This window comes from Puma concolor, chromosome A1 (genome assembly GCF_028749965.1).
Source record: "Puma concolor isolate L17-30 chromosome A1, mPumCon1.1.hap2, whole genome shotgun sequence".
In the NCBI taxonomy this organism is placed as follows: Eukaryota; Metazoa; Chordata; class Mammalia; order Carnivora; family Felidae; genus Puma; species Puma concolor.
This window is the reverse complement of record NC_141667.1, coordinates 206,681,515-206,699,274: the sequence shown is the minus strand read 5'-3', so window position 1 is coordinate 206,699,274 and position 17,760 is coordinate 206,681,515. Positions and strand designations below refer to the sequence as shown.

The window sequence follows — 17,760 nt, the reverse complement described above, 5'->3', positions numbered from 1 at the left end:
GAAGCAAAAGTCAGTTCACTGTTAACTGTCTTTGAAAAGTATCAGGAGTGCAGATTGGATCTATTGGCGGTTAAGGGTGGAAACTTCTACTTTACCATTAAGGTGAGAATGCTTTTGAGAGAGAAGCCTCACTCGTCAGCAGATCCTGATAGAAAAGTATAGCATTCTTTAATGCAGAGAGAACAGCACGTCGTAAAGAAGAAGGCCATTGAGCTATAAAGCCACGTAGAGCAAGCCCACTATAGGCTCCTGAGCAGGGGATAGCAGAAATGCAAGGGGATGTCGGTTTCTGGGCATTGTACACAGGAGCAACCCACCAGCTGAAGCCATACCTAACTAACACCATCCCAGCTTTGTTGTCAGGCAGTCAGATTCCAGTAACAACTTAATCTTCACAAGCATGTCTTGTGTGTCTTTGGGCAAATAATTAATGTTCCTAAATTCTACTTTCCTCATTTATTAAAATGGGGATAAAATAATTAATTACCCCATAAACTTGTGAAAAAGCAAGTGAGATACTATATACAGAGCATCAGTCTAGTAGTTGTTCTCAACACGGGGTGATTTGTCCCCCAGGGAACATCTGGCAATGTCTGAAGACATTTTTTGGTTGTCGCAGCTGGGATGGGGTGGCTGTTACTGGAATCTAGTAGCAAGAGGCCAGGGATGCTGCTAGACGCTCTACAGTACATAGTATAGCACCCCACCAGAATGGATTATCTGATCCAAAATGTCAATGGTGCCAAGGGTAAGAAACCTTGATCTGGTAGTCACACATTATAATAGCTGGTTCTTCTGGAACCCTCACACTGCGTGAGACACTAAGTGCTTAACATTTATCTCATCTAACCTTCACCGAAATTGGCACTAGTATTATCTCCAGTCTACAAATCAGGAAACTGACATGCAAGAAAACGTTAAGTAATGTAAACAAGGTCACACAACTAGCAGCGACAGAAGCAGAATTCCATAAATGTTAATGATCGTTGTATTTCATGGACAAGTGAACATTTTTTCAGATAATATTCAGATATTTTCAAATATCCAACTCTGTATCACATAACAAAAAAGACTGGTTATTCTACTTTCATCGAATCATTGACATAAATCCAGACACAACTGCTATGTTGCATGCTTTGACTTTCAGACTCAAGGTTTTCCTTAAATGAAGACAAAATGGAAATGTTAAAAGAGAAAAGAACTTAGCATTTCTTAAGAACACCTTAAAAAGACAATTGCCAGATATGCTTTTAGAGAAATCTTTTTAGTGTTAAAAATCAGTAAAACCTGACTTCAGGAACTGGCCTTAGGTCTTCTCTAATGCTGAAGTCAATGGCTCTTTTTGTAATGGTGTTATGGTTTAAATACAGCTTCAGGCCTCTGTGAAGCTTGAACACGGGATCAGAGAGATAAAAGTCACCTGCCTAGATCACTTTCACTTTCTAGTCTGAAATTCTTAGCATCTGTGCATTTATCCAATTGTCAGTGATGTGTCATTGATTATTTTTAACAGTCTTTGCATCGATGTGTTTCAGAAGGTGGTTTTCTTTAAATCTGCCTTTGGGGACTCTGAAATGTAAGCTGTCGAGTATGGATGTGTGCAGGACTGAAGAGAATCCTAGAAAGGCAACAAATGCTGAAATGTGAGCATACATACATACAAGTATTTTGACAAAATGTTTATGAAAATTTGGGGTTCCTGAATTTTTGACATAATTGCGTATCAAGTGAAGACAGTATAGTATTGTACGGCATAGTGGCTTAAAGTGCAAGTTCAGCATCCAAATCCTGACTATGCCATTTACTAATGATGTGATCTTGTCAAAGTGACTTGACTATTCTGAGTCTCAGTCACCTTTCCTATTTAAAAAATAAATAAATAAACATTAAAAAAAAAAAAAAAGGTGGGGGGGAGCACCTGGGTGGCTCAGTAGGTTAAGCGTCCAACTTCAGCTCAGGTCATGATCTCACGGCTTGTGGGTTCGAGCCCCACGTCAGGCTCTGCACTGACAGCTCAGAGCCTGGAGCTTGCTTCAGATTCTGTGTCTCCCTCTCTCTCTTCCCCTCCCCCATTCATGCTTTGTCTCTCTCTCTCTCTCTCTCAAAAATAAATAAACATTTAAAAAAATTAAAAAAAAAAGCAAATCAGACTGACGATAGAACATTCTCCAAAAGTAAGATATTTATTTTTTATTTTATACTGTCATATTCCAAGGTCTGTTTTAGATTGTAAGAATACTACAGTGAACTACACTCATGCAGCTTACAATTAAAAAGTTGAAATGAAATATCATCTCTGATAGCAATAATTGTCCTGAAGAAAATAATTCTGGAAGAGCTGATGGTCGTCAGACAAGAGCAGGGGCTTCTAAGGCCACTGAAGAGGCCCTGTTTCAGCAGAGACTGGAAAGATATGAGGCAGTGATCCAGGTGAATACCTGGAAAAGAGCTCTCCAAGCAGAAGAAAGAGCAAATGCAAATATCCCCAGTCTGGAATACTCTGGCAATTTTGAGGAAAAGCAAGATATGTCGGACTGGCTCTCAGTGACTTATGAGCTCAATTAAAAAGATAGCCAGGGATTAACTCATAGAAACTATATGCCATAGTAGCGTTCTGGATTTTCCTCTGTGACGAGAAGCCATTGGACATTTTTGATCTGTGTATCATGATCCAATTTATGTTCTGAAAGAATAACTTTGACTCCTATGTGGAGAATAGGCTCTAGGGAACCAGGAATAGATACAGGATGACCAAGTAAAGGTAACTGCAATAGTACAGGCAAAAAATGGTGGTGGCTTAAAATAGGAAGATAGCATTTGGCAGCTGCTAAGAATGGTTATACTCATGGTGCATTTGAAGGCAGATTGAATACAACTTTTGATAGATTTAATGTGAGTTGTGAGAAAGAAAATGGGAATGATTCCAAAGTTCTGGGCCTAAGGAGCTAACTGGGTGAATGGAGACTGAAGAAATAGGTAAAAAGGAGGGAGACTATAAAAAGCTTAGAGATACTCACTAGACATTCATGTGGGAATATTCAGTAGGCCATTGGATATACAAGTATACATTCAGGAAAGAGGTGAAGAATGTACCTTAAAATTTGGGCATTATCAGGGTATAAATATAGCTAAGCTATCAGGACTGAGTGGGATCCCCGTAGGAATGTGTGAAAATAGAAAAGAAAAAAGGTCCTAGGTCTGACCTCTAGGGTTTTCCAATATTTAGAGGTCAAGAAGATGAAAATCATGGGAAGGTAGTGTCAGAGGTGAGCAAATAAACTTCTTCAAGAAAGAGAGAATGATCTGTCATATGCTGCAGAAGTGTGGGTGAGAGGGGAGCAGAATCGAACACTGTCAACACAGAGGCCACTGTTGACCCTGAGAAGAAAAGCTTCAGTGAATTGCTGAATAACGACTTCTAATTTCATTGAGTTCAAGAGAGAATGAGAGGAGTAAAAGTAGGAAAGGAAAAAATGATTAACATATTTTTGTGAGAAATCAATAATAAAATATATGTAAAGCATTTAGCCCAATGCTTGGCATATTACAAAATGACAAAAAATAGTTACCATCATTATTTTTATCATTTTTATGTAGTCATCCCCTATCATTTGAATATTGACTGTATGTACAGCCAGACCAAGAGAAATGATTATTTATGTCTGTGTATATTTATACATGAATATTTTATTGGTAAAAGCATTTAATGTATATGTACATATTCATATACATGAATAGATATGTATTGTCTGATGTATATAGATATAACGATGATACTTTTACCAACAAAATATTCATGTATAATTATCTCATTTTATCTTCACAGCATTCCATGGGGGAAAAATATAGTCATGTGAGTTTTTCTCTGTTTTATAGCTGACAAGGCTTAGGCTCACAGTTTGTGACTTACCCGAAGTCATATATAAATCCAGAAATGAAACCAAGATCTAATGACATCTGCCTCTTTTCTCTTGTCAGCAACAAAGAGAAGTTCAGGTATCCCATCAAAGAGAAAATCAAACCATATCAATGAGAAGTCGACAATGCATACATCTGATTTGAAGAATGAACACCCAAGTATTTTTTTAAATTAATTAATTAATTATTTACTCATGCACTGTTGACCATCTTGCACAATTTGTTCCTTGTATACGTGGTCAGATTCCTCTATCAAGGGAGGAAATGTTCTGCCACAGAGAGATGAAAATGTTTCTTTCCTAGAAATTATGTTTAAAAAAAAGATAGAAAGGGGGCAAAAGGCATACATCGAAATTATTTTTCTCGTGCAACTGCCCATGCTGGCCCTGGGGATACAAGAGGAAACAGAACAAACATTCCTATTCCCTTGACATCTATAGTCTAGAGATAGATATTAATCAGATAGATAGATAGATAAATATAGATAGATATACAGATATAGATAATAGATATTAATCAAATTTCCAAATGTTGTTTTGTTAAATTATGAAAGGTATATAGAGGAAAGTAATAGGGAACCATGGCAGAGAAAAACAGAAACAACATAATCAAGTGTCATTATATGAAATGACAGAAGAAATGTATGCCATTTGTATGAAAGACATAAGTAAATGTTTGAATCTTTTCAACAAGCCAGGTACAATCACTTCAAAAATATTGGAATGAAAAGAGATTCTCAAAAGAGATATGCATTCCGTAAGGGACTTTGGTAGCAGATATGAAAGGGAAATTGGTGGATTTTCTTTTAAGGAATCTATGTTTCTTATTTCCAGATTAATGTAAACAAGGAGCAGTGTGCTTCCATTACATGTCCTTATTAACGACTATTGAGGGCAAGGTAAAGCATTAAAAGAAAGAAGCATTAAACAATTCTGAAATGCTTTCAAGATATGTTAGCTGCTCCCAAGATTCCAAGTTATCAGTATGGAGTCCTACTTACTCCTTCTACAAGGCAAAGTTTCCCATCCTGAGGAACCAAGATTTCTTTAGAACTGCAACCGGTCCAAGTCCTTGGTAACTTCTGAGACACATGCATTTTCCCTTCAGTGAGAAAATGGCTAATACGTATCGTGTGTCAATCTTCAAATAAGATCCTTCACATTCCAGTCATCTTTGTTAGTTAACATATTAAGTCTTCTTGTCACCAACACATGCTCTACTCTTCCCCCTTCCTCCCAAATTTTTCAACTGTGTTCTCTGGAACACCAATCTGACTAGCCACGTCAACTTCCTGAAAAATGCATCTTCCACTTTGGTTAGAACTCTAAAGTTCCAATGTGAGGTCTGTGAACAATGCTTCATGGGCTCAGTAACATGCTTAAAAATATTAATTTTTAAATTTTCTTTCTGTTATTTTAAAATATGACTTTTTTAAAAAGTTGCCATATTGTAAGAGTATCATCTACTTAAAAGGTCTAGGTTGCTTTGTGTGTATAATCAAGTACTATAAGATCATCACTAAAACCATATTATGATGTCTAGAATTGTTTTCTATTGACAAAAATTAAATAAAAGTCTGTTTTATGATTAAAGAGATCTATCATTGCTTACTGTAAGCCTAAAGTTACAGAAAACTTCAAAGGAAATAAATTATAAGGATGCTTCCATATCCTTTGGTTTTACCACAATATTTTTTGTGCTGAAAGATTTGTATGAATGGAAGCAGGAATCTAGCAAACATAAATGTTTACCTTGAATTTTTGGACTGTTTTTGGTCTTTGGTTTTGAGTGTTTTTTTAATGAAAACACTGCATTGGAATGATGAAAACATTACCAAAAATTCGCCAAGCCAGGAATCAAGATTTATCCTTGAATTTCAGTGCCTTTCACTCTTCACCCCATGCTTATTTACCTTTCGACTCCTATGGATTGAATCTCCTAAACATCTCTCAAATCCATCCATTTTTCTTCAACCCACAGGCAACACTCTGTCCAAACCAATGTCATCTATTAATACAGTTACCACAATATTTTCTGTGGCTCTAGAGTTACTCCTCACTACCTTCAATACTGTATTCAGCTAGGATGATACTTTCATTACAAACAAAAGATAAAGAAAGAAAAATAGAGACATCACTGAGGTTGTTTTTAAAACTGCAACTACTTACAAATTCTGGAAGAGAGGTGTCATGGAGGGAAAACTGTATTGAGGTAGAAGAAAACTAATCACTTTGTTTATGGAAGACTAAAGTCCTTGGAGTTAATTTGTACTATAATTGCAAGTAAAAATACTGTAATGAAGAAATGTGAAGGTGTCTTTTGGGGCAGTGAGAATTTGTTGATGTTTGGTTTGATTTGGTTTTAGTACTATAAAGATTTATTTCTGCCTCAGAGTTTTCATCTAACTTTGGTTGCTGAGGCAGAGTGGATTCTGTTCCATCAGCTGCATGGGCCAAGCCTGACAGGGATTCCACCATTTTGGTGATACACCATCGGAAGTTTATGCCTTCTTCAGTTGCGACTGCAGAGGGTGCATAGCACACATTTTTGGTCCTTACATGGGAGTGATCCTTTGATCAGAATTAATTGGATGTCCCACCCGAAAAGCAATGAGGTTGGGAAACATGGTTTTCTATGTGCCCAGAAAGAGGAAACTGGATCATAGTAGTCTTTCTATTCATCATATATTCCAGTCATCTGGCCTTGTTTAGAGAATTATCTTACCCACCAACTAAGGGAGACAACCCCATCTCATACTAAACACAGAAGCAGGCTATTTCTTTTCTTGTTCAGGTCACATACAGTCATTTTGATCCTATCCTAAGTGATAAAGACCAGTCCACATCACTCTATCCTATGGCCACCAAGGATAGCTCCTTGACTCACGCAATGATTTGACTCATTGCATTTTTACTGAACCACACTCTTTGTATGTGATGATATGAAAAAGGAGCAATTCCTCTGGGATCTGAAAGCAGGTAAAGAAAGGTAACTGTGTGGTCTTTACAAAAAAGCTTCCTGCCATTGAAAGAACATATGGAAAAAGTGATGTGACTTCCATGTACAGAATCAGAGTTTCATCTGCAAATATATATATAATGTGTGGTGATGTAGGGAGCTTCATGATCCTGGGCATGGTAGGAGGATTTTATTTAACCTTGGGGAAGGTGTGAATCATGGCAGTGACTTGGCTTGTTTTGTTTTGCTTTGTTTTTTAATGGTAGGGTATGTTCATTTGTCAACTCTTTAGCCAGAGAAAGGAGTTATTTCTTTGTTTTCTTTGGGATTGAGATTCATGGGGTAGCTGAGGCTGAGGAAAGGTAGGAGGTGGGAGCAGGGGTTCTGCTCTAAAGAACAGATCACAGATTGCATCGACCTGTGGGATGGCTAGAGCTAAGAGAAGAAGTCAGAAACCCTTTACGACAGATAATGACAAATGAACTGACTTCCAAGTTTTCTTTTTCTTCTCTGTAATCCTCTTATGAAAGCCTCACATATTTAGTAAAACATGTTAGTATAGCCTTGGAGAAGGAAATAAACAGGCTCTATTTATGCTTGAGGCAGAACAGCATGGGGAGCAGACAGCAGCTTGCAGAGCCATGATAGAAAGCCCAGAAGAGTTCATGAGAAGCCTCAAGCAGGAGTAAAGAGTGAACAGTGAAGGGCAACAACTGGAATAAACAGAAACCCTCCTTTTCTGGAGACAAAAATTTGTACTTTAAACAGATGAAACATTTGTTTGACAAATTTATATAGTCTGTGACTAACATTGTTCTAGGTGCTGGGCATAACAGGTATGAACAAAACTACCATAGCTCAGGCTTCAGGGAGCACAGGTCCCTGTGGAAGAAACAGACAGTAAAGAAACAAGCATAAATTATGTCATATGATGATAAGAGCCTTGGAGAAAACAAAGAATGTTTGTAGGGAGTAGCATCTGCTGGGAGAGGAGGCTCCAAGCCATTTTATAAAAGGAGATTAAGGGGACCTCTGTAAGAAGATGACATTTGATAGAGATCTGAAGGAAGTTGTGAGTGATCTATACAGATGTCTGCAAGAAGAATGTTCTAGGCAAAGGGAACAAGTGAAAAAGACTGGAGACTGGAGTGTGCCTGATATTTTTGATAGCTAAGTAAAGAAAGAAGCTCCATATGTCCATGTGACTCACTGCTATCTCCATCAGTATATATTGGCATCAAATCTTGTTTTCCACTGAGAAAGTCATTAACTTCATCAGAAACTGAACATGATTGGCCAGCTTATCCTAAAGTTTCATCAAAAAATGGAAGCAGATTGTGAAATTCTTTACATGTATACCAGAGCTTTCTGATTTTCCACAAGACAAATCATGAAGCATCTGATTATCCTCCATGCAAATATTTATCTTTTTTTTTTTTTTGACAGAAAAAAGAGAGACAATTCCAAGAACAGTTTTTCAGAACAGAGTCCATTAATGATTTGCCTTATTTGGAAGCCATATTTAGACACATTCATGTGGTATATCATTTTACTCAAGGTCTTACCTCATTGTCAGAGATTCTATTGCAAGAATATGTGCATTCAGAGAACACTGGAGATAGAGGACAATATAAATGTCATGGTAATAAAGTGTTTCTACAGCCTAGAATTAAGAATGGCAAGGCTTTAACCTCTCTGAAAGCATAAAGTTGCAGATACACCTGTAAATTAAAAAACAAAACAAAACAAAAAATTTTGAAGTTACTCCTACTCAGGCAACCTTGAAATTAAAACATGAATTATAATTTTCTTACTGACACTGGCAACATTCATGTCACAGTCCTTCTTAAAGGTAGTTTCTTTGGTTTGAGGACAAAGGAAATGATGTTACATGAATTCAGCTATTCAACACGGAGGCTTGGATGACCTCTAGAATCCCCTACGCAAGCCCATCTTCATCTGGCAAAGTGAACTATGAGAGGCTCGGTTCCACTTCCCAGCTCAAACTTTTTTTTAATTTTTTTTTATGTTTATTTATTTTGGAGAGAGAAGGAGAGACAGAGACACAGAATCTGAAGCAGGCTCCAGGTTCTGAGCTGTCAGCACAGAGCCTGATGCGGGGCTCAACCTCACGAACCATGAGATCATGACCTGAGCCGGAATCAGATAGATGCTCAGCTGACTGAGCCACCCAGGCACCCCCACCTCAAACTTTTAAAGTCAGAGGGTTCCATATGTCTTGCCATCAAAATAAAGATAAATGTCCAAGAAACCCTTGGACAAGTACATTTCTGCATCAGTCTTTCAACATTTCTCTCTTTTCCCTTCTTTCCTTCCTTCCTTCTTTCCTTCCTTCCTTCCTTCCTTCCTTCCATCCATCCATCCTGACTCTCACTCTCTCCTTTTTGTGAATAAACCTGAGTTTTCCCATTAAGGTTGCTTTAAAGCACATTAAAAGTTACTTTTAAAATTTGAATAGTTTGGAATTATGTTAATTTTTTTGGGAAATGACCATTCCTTCTTTGTGTGAAAATCAAAGATTGAAAGATGTAGTTATTTGCAGAGATTGATTTTACATTCTGTCTCTGAAAAGAAATCAATTTTCCATTCAACAGAATACATTGTATGCAATTTTTGTGTATATATGTGTTTACATGCAGTTTCTTGGGAACAAGTCCGTGGCTTCCATCAAATTCTCAAGTACCTTTCAAAGGAATCCAAAAAAAAAAAAAGTCCAGGCCTACTGCCTGAAAGTGAACCCCAGCTCTGTTCTCAGAATAGTTCTGCTGTTTCCGGTGGAGTCTGTTAATTTTCTCAAACTTCACAAACCTCAGCATTGGGATATGGTCCTCATTGACACTTCCATACCATCTCTCAGCCATCATCCCGTAGCACGGTTACCCTTCTGGTGTCACTGCCCTCCACCAACTTTCTTTTCATTACCCTTCATTTATTATAGACTTTAGAGTCTAATTCACAGTTCTCCTCTCCATTCCAGGTTCTGCTAACATTCCCAGAGACTTGAGCATACAGGTGGACAATATATCCAAAAGCTGTCCCCAAACCTCCCTTTATTTCCATAACTGCAATGACCTTCCCTCCCATTCTAAATCTGCTGCCCACATCCCATGGATATGCCCTGTTCCTTTGTCATTGTTTGAAATGTTCATCTATGATTTCCTAAATGTGAACATCGCAATTTGACAAACACAACTCTTATCCTTTCAATTTTCTGACTCGGCTACTCATATAATACCTATAGCTGTGAAGTAGCCCAACAGTTACAGCAAGAGCTCTGGAAGCAGATGACCTAGGCTGAAGACCAATTCTGCCACGTTCAAGATGTATGAAGTTGACCAAGTTTCTTAATCTCTCTAAGCTTCTGTTTTTGTGTTATGTTTTTTAATGAAAATAGCAGTTGTTGCTGAATGGATAATATAACCCATAACGTTTAGCATGATGCTGCTGAGGAAACATGCCATAAATCATAGGCATTTTTATTATTGTTTGACCTTACAAAGACTTCCAGTCACTCACTCTTCTAGTGTCTTCTATATTTACCCATTTCTGGGGCGCCTGGGTGGCGCAGTCGGTTAAGCCTCCGACTTCAGCCAGGTCACGATCTCGCGGTCCGTGAGTTCGAGCCCCGCATCACGCTCTGGGCTGATGGCTCGGAGCCTGGAGCCTGTTTCCGACTCTGTGTCTCCCTCTCTCTCTGCCCCTCCCCCGTTCATGCTTTGTCTCTCTCTGTCCCAAAAATAAATAAAAACGTTGAGAAAAAAAATAATAAAAAATATATTTACCCATTTCTTTTTTTTTTTTTTTTTAATGTTTATTTTTTAGAGAGACAGAGCACGATTGGGGGAGGGGCAGAGAAAGAGGGAGACACAGAATGAGAAACAGGCTCCAGGCTCTGAGCTGTCAGCACAGAGCCGGACGTGGGGCTGGAACTCACGACCACAATATCATGATCTGAGCCGAAGTCAGACACTTAACCAACTGAGACACCCAGGCGCCGTTATATTTACCACTTTCTAAATGCATTTGCCTCCCTCTCTGTCTTAACCAGTGTGGTCTTTCACTCTCCTGCTAACATCCTCAGTTTTTTTTTCTCCACTGCAGTCTCCTTGCAAAACCCCAGCCCTAGATCACCACGCACACAAAAAAGCACATGACTTCATATGCTGTGCTTAGCATAGCATTGGTGTCTAGCATTGTGAATGAATGAATATTATAAATTCAAGGCCCTGATGGCACCCTTAGAGCTGCCCCAAAGTGTCCTAGTGTCCTAGTCATCTCTCCTTTTTTTCCACAGCAGCTCTTTCAAACTCTCTATCATCTTCAAATCCCAACCTCTACCACCCAATGTCTCAAGAATTGCCATTTATGTATTGTCCTCTCATGCCACTGTCCTACTCTACTGGACCTTCTCCATCAGCATTCAGTCCTGCAGGAGTCTCTTTAGTATCCAAATGAAAACAAAACCAGAGCCCAAAATTAAACACCTTTCCTCTTCACTTCCTCTCCAGTTATTGCCCTATTTTTCTCCTCCTTTCCCATCAAAAGTTCTTGAAAGAGTTGTCTAGACTCAGTCTATAGTTTGTCACCTCCCCTTTACTACTCAATATGATTTTCAATGTCACCAGGCAATTCAAACCATTCTTGCCAAAGTTACTTGTTACAACAGAAGCTTGGCATTTGGGCAGCCACTGACTTTTGACCTCTAGATATTTTTCTTGAATGCTTTCTTCCCTTGAGTTTTTTTAAAATAACAGTTTTATTAAGATGTAATTCACATACCATAAAGTTCATCCTTTTAAAGAGTCAATTCAATGGTTTTTAGTATATTCACAAAGTTTTGCATCATTCACCACTATCTAATTTCAGAATATTTTATTACCACCACCCCTCCTCCCCACAAAAGTTACCCTGTACCCACGAACAGTCACTCACAATATACTCCTTCTCTGGGAAAGATTAATCTGCTTTCTGTCTTTGTGGATTTGCTGATTCTATTCACTTCATATAAATGGAATCATACAATATGTGGCCTTTAGTGTTGACTTCTTTCAGTTAGCATATTTTCAAGGTTCTTCCTGTTGAAGCATGTATCAAAAGTTTATGGCTGAATAATATTCCATTGCATGAATATATCACATATTGTGCATCCATTAAACTATTGATGGGCATTTGAACTGTTTCCACTTTTTGGCTATTGTGAATAAAGCTGCTTATAAACATTGATATAAAGGTTTTTATTTTTAAAAACTATAAACAACTTAAACAGCCATCAATAGGAGTCTAGCAAGAAATGTCATGGTATACTCATAGATTGAAATGCTTTCTATTAATAAAAGAATTTCTAGGTAATACTCTTGTGGGTTGTTTCTATTTTTTTCTTATACTTTATTCTCATTTTTTTCTGAGAACATGTATATGTATATGAGAAAATATTAATGAGGACATTTTCACTTTAGTAAGGATTTTATGTTTATGTTATGATCAGATAAAATCAGATCAAAATGAGATCAAACCAGAATCAAATTAATACCCACCGCCCATATCCTCCTAAAGAACAATACCTTAAATCAGAATCCTTTCTGGGAGAATTAATGGACATGTGACTCTCCGCTGACAGTCTCCTTTTGTTGCAAGCCATTTTGGTCATTGCTATGGCCTTTCTGGTGGAGAGGAGGTGAAAAGAAATGTTGTCAGGGCATGGAGGAACTCAAATATCTTGTAAACAGTGTTTATTTGCCTTGCCTACAGGCTAAAAGCAAAAGGCCCTAAACAAAGGAGAGAGGTAAAAGCAGACCTCAGGGAATTAGGAGAAATTGTCAATAGTCTCTGGTATTTACTTCTGCTTCCTTTGTCTGCTTCTTCAGCAGCTTGTGTTAATATCAAAAGGAAGAGCAATTTGGTATCAAACTAATGCACTTGCTGATTAAAAAAATCACCAAAACATATCCCCAGTGCCTGGCATGCACCAGAAGCCATCGCAGGAGCCTTAGATAATAAATACCATTATGATCTTATAAACTAACTCATCAGAATCCTTCAATAACCCTGTTCAGGGGGATTCCTGCATCACCACTTTATAGGTAGGGAAACTGAGTCCCTGGAAAATTGAGTCCTTTGCTCAGGTCAGCAAAATTTGTAAGTGGTAGTCTGGGTTTCTTAGCCAGTTTTCTCTATTCTTGTAGGTTCTTTTCTTTTCTTTTTTTTTATAGCAGTTTTACTTATTTATTTAAATGTATTCTATTTATTGTGGTAAGAACACTTTACATGAGATTTATCTTCTTAACAAATTAGAAGTATACAAGGCATTATTGTTGACTATAGGTACAATATTGTAAAGTGAATCTCTAGAGCTTATTCATCATGCTTAACTGAAACTTTATACCCCTTGATTAGTAACCCCCTTTTCCTCCTCGTCTAGGTCTCTCCCAAAGCTGAGGAAAGAGAATAACAAAGAAGGAGACTTCCAAAGAAGTGAGTATCTTGGAAAGCAGGAGGTCCCACTAATCGCTTCTTTATAAAAGCAAATTTGGAGGTAAACACTCCTTTGGGAAGCAAATATATTGGGTCACACAGCCACTGTGCCAGGAGAAAAACTCCTCTTCCGTTGGTTCTGAAAAGATCATCCTAAACAGAGAGGTCTGCAAGTTGTCTGGGTGACTCTGGGGAAAGTCTTTCACCCCAAAGGGGTAGTAGCACTATTCTTCACCAGTAATCATTAAGGGACCCTGGAAGAAGTAAAGTGGTAATATATCTCCCAATATAAAGAGGAAATGGTCTGCATGGATTAAAGGAGGTCAACACAGTAAAACCATGCTAGTAAGACATTCAAGTTATTTTTGCTGCTGCCTCTCATTCCATCCAGGAATCTGACATTTCCGTGTTCTTGCTCCCTTCCTGCTATCAGCTCAAAGGCTGATCTGAAATCAATCATTTACAGCTTAGGGAGACTGTTTCAGAGCCAAGGTAGACCTCGCCGAATCACTCAGGGGCCCATCCCCAGAAGTTCCTGGGCTAGAGAAGTACATGCAGCTCAAGAATTTAATACACATGTGCAGTGGAATTGCTTGCTACTATTTCCTCTATTTTTAATACTTTTATGGCAAGTGTATGGTTTTTTGCTACAAAGGGTCAACGACATTTTTGTGGACTGGCATGACAAGATAATGATTATTTTTTAAACATCATTTCAAAGGGGGGGTGTATAACTCAAATTTCAAAATTATTAACATTCATACTTATAAAAAACAATGTTTCTAAATTTTGAATTACATGGATGCTAAATCAGAAATCAAAGGTAGTTAAACACCACAAACTGCTCTTGAAGAAACATATTTGCCTTTGGAGTCAGAGTCTGAATATTACTGCTGAAAGTAATGGGAAACCACAGAGGTCATGAGGAAGAGTGACAAAATAAAAGTGACATTTACAGAAAATCAATTTGTTAGTGGTGTGGAGAATGAACTAGAAAAAATAGAGGTGGAGCAAGCAAATTAGAAAACTCCTGTTGTATACAAGCCACAATACTGCATATTTTACACATCTAACCTCACTTTCTCATCATGACAACAATCTGCTGTAGATATTTTGACATTCGTTTTATAGTTGAGAGAACTGAGGCTCAAGGAAATAAAATAGCTCTTTCAATGTCACATTGCTATTCAATGTAAGTGCTAATTTGGGGAAAGAGAGAGTACAGAATAGGCTTATGACACACTAGGACCTAAGATCAGTTACTTTGATGATCCTCTCCCTTGAACAGTGCTTCTAACTTGGCCGATCGCTGGAAACACCTGAAGAGCTCTTTAGACTACGGAGTCCAGCATCACACATCAGAACGATTCTGATGATAAGTCAGTTTTGGGAACCTCTGCTGTCATCCAGATGACCTTCTGGTTACTGAAAAAGAAACTAAGCCCAAGGGATAGTTAATTCATCATTTGATCTATTAAATTTGAGATAGTGGCAGGGCACCCAGTAGGATCTCTGCATAATTTTGCTGGAGATAGGAGACCAGAGCTGGGAAGAAATGTCAGAAGTAGAGAAATATATTTTGGATTTATCTGCATGGAGGTGATAGTTGGAGTCATGAAATGTCTTCCAGGAAGAAAAAGAGGGGGGAAGGAATAGAGACTGAGGGCAGAGATGGAATGGGGGGAGGAACTCACAGGTAGATATAACTGAGAGCATTTAGACAAAAGCAGAACGAGGAAGATAAACTGCCGTGACTATAGTTTCAAGGACATTTGTGTATTAATGATGCCTGTGGTATATACTCACTCCAGTCTTCCCTCTGACCTCTAGTCCTAGAAACCCTACTTAAAACACCTCTGTTAGTGGGGCACCTTGGTGGCTCAGTCGGTTACGTGTTTGACTTTGGCTCAGGTCATGATCTCATGGTTTGTGAGTTTGAGCCCCGCATCGGGCTCTGTGCTGACAGCTCAGAGCCTGGAGCCTGCTTCGGATTCTGTGTCTGCCTCTCCCTTGTTCACTCTCTCTCTCTCTCTCTCTCTCTCTCTCTCTCAAAAATAAATAGACCTTAAAATTTTTTGAAGAAAAAAAAAACCTCTAGTAGTATAAAGATTCTTCAAACTCATCATGTCCCAGAATGAACCCAAGACCTCCTCCTATTCCAAACCTGGTTTTCATACAGAGTTCTTTTTTCCAGTGAATGACATTTGTATACTCCAAAAATGCATGGTTAGTATCTTTGCCTCCATATCCAATTCATCTATAAGCCCTAAGACTTTACATGAATATCTCTGAAATTCATCTATTTCTCTTCATTACTACTGCCACCATCCCAGTCCAAACTACCATCATCTTTCCCCTGAACTGCTGTACTTAATCCCTAACTGGTTTCTCTACATCTGTTCTTGACTCTTCCTAATTGGTTCTCCACACTGAAAACAACATGGCATTTCAAATCTGATCTTGTCACTCTCTAACTTAAAATTCTTTAGTACTTCCCATGGCTCTTACAATCTTACAAGACTCTGAATGACCTGGTTCCTGCTTACCTCTCCAGCCTCATCTTGCACATTCTCCCTTTGTTCAACAGACCCTTTACACCAACCTGCCTCTATAGTTTTGCTCACACTCTTTATCTGTCCCTAGAATCCTCCCAGTGTGCCCCTTCCCCTCCTACACACACACGCGCACACACACACACACACACACACACACACACACACACACACACACCCCTTGTCTTAGTTGACTCCAACACACTCTTCCTGAACACCCATATGAATAAATTCTTGCTGGAAACCTTCACTAACATACCTCCCTTTGTCTGTTCCCTTACCCCATTATACCACCTCATAGCATAATGTGACTTTACAGTTTTATCAGTGTGTAATTATACATCTATTTGAGATTATATGACTTTTTCCTTCTTTAATTAACTATAAACTCCCTGAGATAGTATTCCTAATATTAAACATGACTTGCTGGATGGTAACAACAAATACTTATTGAATTTGATCTGCTGCATTGGACCAAGAGGCTGTCAACAGAATTCAGCTTAAAGTTCAAAAATCAAATTTCAGGATCATGTTGGGGTCAAACTAGAGGAGAGGTAGCCCTAGGGTTCTGTACCTCATGTTCAATGCTTCACAGATGTGCAAGTGAGACAATGTGCCTCAAAGAAAGGAAGCAAAGACAGTCTACCATCTCATAGTACTGTTGTAAATATTAAAGTATGCAAGACAAAGTATTTTATAAGCTGTAGTAGCTGTTGTTCAGAGACTTGGGTTAAGCCTATGTAATGTGATATAAGATTAATGAAAGTAGAGAGAGGCTTTCATTCAAATCCAGTGCATAGAACAGTGCCTGGCATGTAGTAGAGCTCACTAATTGTTTGTCAAGGAATAAGTCGCTTTCCCTCGTAGTAAAATAAGTTAAGTTAATGGAACACTTTGTTGAATGACTGAATCCTAATCTCTGAAGCATCAGGCTGTCCTCACGGGAATTTAAAGATTCTGAAAAATAAGATAGAGTCACTTATACAAAGGAGTGTTTAAAAACTAAGATGGTAAAACACACAAATTATCCCTGTAAGATAACTTCAAAACCTATGTCCCTAGTGAATTGCAATAGCAATTCTTGTCACCCTCTAACTTAATCCTTGAAAACCAACTTGTGCATCATTTCCTCCAGAAAGCTGGTCTTGACTCCCCATGCTGGGTTAAGTACTCACCACAACCCCCAACACAAATAGAGCTACCACTCCCTAAACTTCTGCAGCACCGCAGAAATCTCTAACCAAACTTTGTCCTACTGCTTTGAAATTCACTGATGTCTTTCCACCACTCTTTAAGGTCCTTCAGGTCAATGAAATTATCTTATTCTTCTAATGGTTGCTAATTCCTAACATAGTATCTGGCACTTAGTAGATGCTAAATAAGTTTTTGTTGAAGTGAACTGAATTCTTGAAGACTTTCATAGATGGTATCAATTTTATAACCTGATTCACTCATGCATTAGGTTTCGGCCAGTTTCCAGCTAATCCCTGTCCATACCTGTAAGGAATGATAACATATCATTTCATAAAGACTTTCTGGACCATTTTCAGGGTACCAAATGTCATTTTAAAAGAATTCTGATCAATACTAGTTTAAATTAGATATCAGAAAATCCAATGCATACATAAGTGTTTGCAGTATTTATATAAAGCTAAACTGAACAGTTTCTTCCATTTCCTTTCCTTCGTTTAGCATGACATTTTAGCTGATATCCCTGAACTGCTGGGTAAAGCAAATGCATTTATATTAGAGCCAGTATTCCCCCATGAGATTCTGCCAACAGGTGTTCCAGCTTCTTGATTCTGTGTACATTTTCCCTTTACGTACTTTATTACTAGAA

General features: G+C 38.2%; 1 long non-coding RNA gene across 6 annotated transcripts in view; it reads right to left on the bottom strand.

Moving 5' to 3' along the window:
* The window catches only part of LOC147584729 (uncharacterized), a 159,271-nt gene that overhangs the window by 66,736 nt on the left and 74,775 nt on the right, over window positions 1-17,760 (bottom strand). For 5 of the 6 annotated variants that reach the window (XR_015252723.1, XR_015252720.1, XR_015252718.1 and 2 more), the window contains one exon: window positions 12,459-12,557. The exons of the other annotated variant lie outside the window; for it this stretch is intronic. This is a non-coding gene — a long non-coding RNA (uncharacterized LOC147584729). The remainder of the gene's footprint in view (window positions 1-12,458; window positions 12,558-17,760) is intronic. 6 annotated transcript variants of the gene reach the window in all.